Here is a 6,329-nt window from a genome sequence, read left to right on the forward strand (position 1 = left end):
CAGACTACTCCTACAACAGTTATTCCACGACAAGCACTACAGTTCTTACCTTACTGCACTTGATCAGATGGTATGGGAAGCGGCTGCCACGGATCTGGTGGCTCTTGTCATATGGACACTGAAGGAGTTTGTTTGGGTCACTGGCATCTTTTATTTCTATGAGCAATGGTAAGAGAAATGTGAATGAGAAATCAACATCACTCAATTCAAACGTTGGGTAAAGTGTGGTTCTTTTTAAATATACATATAGTATATAAGATAGGAATATGTGAAAAAGATAGGAGAAGGAAGGACATCCTAAGAAAATCTTTGTCTTTTTCAATATTTTAACATATGGACATTTGATTTTAATTTTAACAATATTGAGAGATGGTGGCAATATAACTAAAATACAACTTGAAACATCTTCAGTCTTAAAATTCAGATAGGCTATAGTTTTATGTAATAAAAATGAATAGTTTAAAAGATAAAGTTGAATTTCATCATGTGTGTTCCATTTCTGCATAGCAGTGACACCTTGTTAGTTCTAGATTCTATTGATATAAATTCCAGTAATTAGCATGTATATGTAAAGAGGTAAACCTTGATAACTTTTGAACCATACATGATTTTCTCATGCAATTCTCTATGTGATGGACATATTTATTTTAATCTAAAGTGAAAGCAAAATGATAGGGTGTCCTAACTTTTTCCTCAGTAGGAATTGGCATCTTTGTTCATATTTTGTTATACATGATAAGTTACATTTTCATTGTTTTTGTTTAAATTACATCACCTTTATCTATAGATATTGTTTGAAAGATCAAATATTGATGTAGTGTCCTAATTTTTTCACACTGTAAGATCTTAAGGACTTTCAAGAGATGAGTGCAGGAATATTTCACAATGGTTTCTTTACTATACAGTATCATGTATAGATGTTTGTACTTCAATGACACACTTTGTTAAGCTCACAGTAATATTCGTTATGCCTCTTTAACAAGGAAGTGATGAAACAACATCAGGGATAAGAGCACCTTTGCAGTGTGTTTGTGTGCCTTGGTAGCCATGGTAACACAGCTGTAACAAGACTCCCTGCGCTCCCCATCCCCACAGGGTCTCTGTGTTCATCTTAACTCCTCACTTGGCTGTGTCATTTCATTTGTGGCTTTTCATTTGATTTCAAACCTTTATTTATTCTTGAGAGGACAATTGAGGTCACCCTCATTTCCAATGTCGTCGGGACATACAGATTATATACAGTATACGTTATTCAACAGTTAACAATAAACATTGATACATCAAAGAATCAGTTTACACGGTTAATAACACAATTAAATATAAAGATATATATAAAGTACAGAATAAAGGTTAACTAAAATCAATTGCAAACTGTTGCAGGCAGATCAGAAATTACATTTCTAAAACTCCCAAAGGACAAAGGTGCATTAATCAGCATGAGCTGCAGATCATTCCAAGCAGCAGGGTTAGGGTTAGCCCCAGAGCGTTATAGGGTTGGCCCCAGAGCGTTATAGGGCTAGCCCCAGAGCGTTATAGGGTTAGCCCCAGAGCGTTATAGGGTTAGCCCCAGAGCGTTATAGGGTTAGCCCCAGAGCGTTATAGGGTTAGCCCCAGAGCGTTATAGGGTTAGCCCCAGAGCGTTATAGGGTTAGCCCCAGAGCGTTATAGGGTTAGCCCCAGAGCGTTATAGGGTTAGCCCCAGAGCGTTATAGGGTTAGCCCCAGAGCGTTATAGGGTTAGCCCCAGAGCGTTATAGGGTTAGCCCCAGAGCGTTATAGGGTTAGCCCCAGAGCGTTATAGGGTTAGCCCCAGAGCGTTATAGGGTTAGCCCCAGAGCGTTATAGGGTTAGCCCCAGAGCGTTATAGGGTTAGCCCCAGAGCGTTATAGGGTTAGCCCCAGAGCGTTATAGGGTTAGCCCCAGAGCGTTATAGGGTTAGCCCCAGAGCGTTATAGGGTTAGCCCCAGAGCGTTATAGGGTTCGCCCCAGAGCGTTATAGGGTTAGCCCCAGAGCGTTATAGGGTTAGCCCCAGAGCGTTATAGGGTTGGCCCCAGAGCGTTATAGGGTTAGCCCCAGAGCGTTATAGGGTTAGCCCCAGAGCGTTATAGGGTTAGCCCCAGAGCGTTATAGGGTTAGCCCCAGAGCGTTATAGGGTTAGCCCCAGAGCGTTATAGGGTTAGCCCCAGAGCGTTATAGGGTTAGCCCCAGAGCGTTATAGGGTTAGCCCCAGAGCGTTATAGGGTTAGCCCCAGAGCGTTATAGGGTTAGCCCCAGAGCGTTATAGGGTTGGCCCCAGAGCGTTATAGGGCTAGCCCCAGAGCGTTATAGGGTTAGCCCCAGAGCGTTATAGGGTTAGCCCCAGAGCGTTATAGGGTTAGCCCCAGAGCGTTATAGGGTTAGCCCCAGAGCGTTATAGGGTTGGCCCCAGAGCGTTATAGGGCTAGCCCCAGAGCGTTATAGGGTTAGCCCCAGAGCGTTATAGGGTTAGCCCCAGAGCGTTATAGGGTTAGCCCCAGAGCGTTATAGGGTTAGCCCCAGAGCGTTATAGGGCTAGCCCCAGAGCGTTATAGGGTTAGCCCCAGAGCGTTATAGGGTTAGCCCCAGAGCGTTATAGGGTTAGCCCCAGAGCGTTATAGGGTTAGCCCCAGAGCGTTATAGGGTTAGCCCCAGAGCGTTATAGGGTTGTCCCCAGAGCGTTATAGGGTTAGCCCCAGAGCGTTATAGGGTTAGCCCCAGAGCGTTATAGGGTTGGCCCCAGAGCGTTATAGGGCTAGCCCCAGAGCGTTATAGGGTTGGCCCCAGAGCGTTATAGGGTTAGCCCCAGAGCGTTATAGGGTTAGCCCCAGAGCGTTATAGGGTTGGCCCCAGAGCGTTATAGGGTTAGCCCCAGAGCGTTATAGGGTTAGCCCCAGAGCGTTATAGGGTTAGCCCCAGAGCGTTATAGGGTTAGCCCCAGAGCGTTATAGGGTTAGCCCCAGAGCGTTATAACCAGAGGCTGACTTTCCAAGTTTGGTCTGTATGCGGGGAACCTCTAGTGTAAGCCAGTCATTTGAGCGTGTCAAATAGGGTCCAAGGTTCCAATCAAGTAATGATGTAAGATAAGGAGGCAACTTTCCGGTAATGGCCTTAAATTAAATAAATAGATACCAATGTTTACTCCCGCCTATCTGCCAGAGAAGATCAACCCACTGTCTCATATAAGCTGCAGTGGTGTGTATCATATCTGTCACTGTGATAAATCTGAGAGCAGAATGAGAGACAGAATCCAAAGGTTTAAGAGTCGAAGGAGCAGCACCTCTATAAACCACATCTCCATAACCCAGGACCTCCATAACCCATAACTCCATAAACCACATCTCCATAACCCTCTAACCCTCTAACCCTAACCCTAACCCAGGACCGATAGACAGACTAAAGCTTCAACAAGCCTCTTTCCGCATTGGAAAACTGGTTCTGTTCCTGTATAACAAACAATTTTTTGCCTCAATTTACAAGCAACATTGTCTATATGATATTTAAATGAAAATTGTTAATCTAACCAGATTCCAAGATATGTATATTCTGTAACCTTCTCTACGACAGACTATTTTGAGGAATATCTCTGGCCCTAGAGAACACCATACATTTAGTTTTGCTTGCATTAAGTACAAGCTTAAGGCCAATCAGCTCATCTTGAAGAGCATTAAATGAGAGTTGTAGATTGTTAATAGCTGATTGTACAGGGTCCGCAATGCAGGAGTAGATCATTGTGTCGTCTGCGTACAGATGAGCTTGACAGCCACTCAGGGATAAAATATTATTATTAATATAAATAGTGAATAAAACAGAGCCCAGGACTGACCCTTGTGGAACACCTTTTGTAACGGGTAATAATTCAGACCTCTTTCACACATTGGTGTCTACCAAACAAAGAGCTCTGGAACCAACCGCAAGCATTGCTATCAAAACCAACACTGTATAGTCTATTTAGAAGAAGAGAATGATCAACCGTATCGAATGCTTCTGACAGATCAATAAATAGACCAGCACAATGTTTCGTTTTGTCCAGGGTGGATACTGTATCATTAACAACTAACGTGGTGGCTGAGGTTGTACTGTGATCAGCTCTAAAACCAGACTGATGAGGGCTTAAAACAGAGAGGCTAGAGAGAAATGTTTTAACTTGGTCATTTATCAATGATTCCAGGATTTTAGCTAAGCAGGACAACTTGGAGATAGGTAGATAGTTATTAAGGTTGCGTCTTTCCCCACCTTTATGTCATGGAAAAACATGAGCCGTTTTCCAAATACTAGCAACTATGCCTGTTGAGATAGAAAGATTAAATAAATATGCTATCTTCCCCAGTTCTGTCACTCACTGCAGTTTCCCTTATACAAATAAACAAGCAGGCATCTGACATAGCTTATGGGATTGACCTTCTATTAACAGGTTTTAGTGACACTTTCCCCCTTGTATGACCATAGCCAGGCAGGTGTCTTCAGTAGGAAGGTGTATGACCATAGCCAGGCAGGTGTCTTCAGTAGGAAGGTGTATGACCATAGCCAGGCAGGTGTCTTCAGTAGGAAGGTGAAGCAGTAATTGGCTTGTTTGGTTGCTCCTGTGCTTCCCAGATGCATCTGCTCTTGCAGGCTCCTGGGAGCCACGTGAACCCCCAGCATCGCCCAGCCTGGCGCACAAACATCCCTTTGGGCCCAATTAACCAGAAGTGCAAGTCGGAACAGAGCCTGGTTGCTGGGGTGCATGTGACTCCCTTATGCCTGGTCTGATGAACTCACCAAATGGAAGTTCTCAAACCATCTGCCCTTTATACGGTGGATAAGAGAGTTTAATGTCAAATATCTAAATGTACTATATGAGCTGATACAAAGTGTTATGCCCACAAAATGAGCCATGTGTCATAGCTGCAGGGCAATGCAAATATGTACAGGCCCAGGTCAAAGGTCAGATATTATGTTATTATTATCATCATTGTATTATTTACCATTTCAAACTGTTCCCATGGGAGGGAAATTCTATATTGTTCTATATTCTATATTGTTCTATATTGTTGCAAGTATTATGAGTTTTTGTCACAATTGTTCAGAATGTTGTTATTGAGTTGCCATTTGATTGCCATTACTTGATTGTGAACACTGCTTAATAATCTGATTGGTTAAGACATGTCACATGTGTCCTCCTCACCAGTGCGTGGTACTGACTCTGACTCAGAACACAGAGCAGACTGCTGGTTAACCAGTGGTCTCATTAGATCGCCCTGAACTGTCAGTTTGTGTTGCCTTTGAAGAGGCTATTACTCGTCCGTACCTGCCTAAACGTAAGCTTGGGGCTCTTAAACTCTCAGGTGACACTAGGTCAATTCTTCTGTCATTTCACCTTTATTCCATTGGGTTCTATCAGCTCACCTGCACAATACAAGGCAGTGTTTCTGCCATAGATACTGTTCAATCATTCACTTTTATTGAATTGTACCTCTACACACTATGCGCCACATAATAGGAAGTACAAGTGATATTTAACAAGTTTATTTTCTTTCCACTGCCCTTTGTTCTTTGGTTTTACTCTTCAACATGCGCTGAGGTCAGGGGGGGAAAGGCGTGTTTGAGACAAGGAAGAGAAGCTGTGTATGTAGGGCGTGGTTCCTGACTGTACAACTGATGTCATATGCATGAACACACATACCCCGGTGGACTGGCCCGACCAATCACAGCTCAGGGAACACACCTGCCAGTGCCGGGTGCAATGGGATTGGTTACACACTGGAGAGGAGCTGGGGTAAGGCTGCTAGGTGAACATGTAAACCAAGCCTGTTACACACTCTGACTCTTTGCATTAAGAGGTTAACCAGGTAACATCACCCCAGGACCTCCGCCGATGGACATCACAGAAGATCTGTCTCCTGATGTCTCCCTGCATGCTGATATACTGATCTCTTCTTCTCTAAGGCCGCCTTTTGACTCTGACGCAGGCGCAAGAAACCATCCGTCCTTCAACAAGAGGAGGGAAGAGGAAGAAAAGACCAGCAGCACAATGGGATCTCTGTTGATTGCTTCTGGTTCAGCGGCTGATCCCAGGGAGGATAGGGTAACTTGTAATTATAAAGCTGAATCTTTACTCAGTCCTAGCTTAACTAGTCTTTACCTCTTCAATGTTTTCAGATTTATTTTCTATAAAAGTTTTACTTAAATTACTTAAAAAGAAAATGTAATCAGACCACCACAACTAACTTGTTTTAAACTGTTTGTGTTTCGTAAAATTAACATTCAAGTGTTTCATTTTAGTATCTAATAAGCTTGACTTAAGTCAAAAAGTATGTTTGGGGTGTGTGAAA

The sequence above is a fragment of the Nansenia antarctica genome (assembly GCF_963989245.1).
Source record: "Nansenia antarctica genome assembly, chromosome: 15".
Taxonomy (NCBI): Eukaryota; Metazoa; Chordata; class Actinopteri; order Argentiniformes; family Microstomatidae; genus Nansenia; species Nansenia antarctica.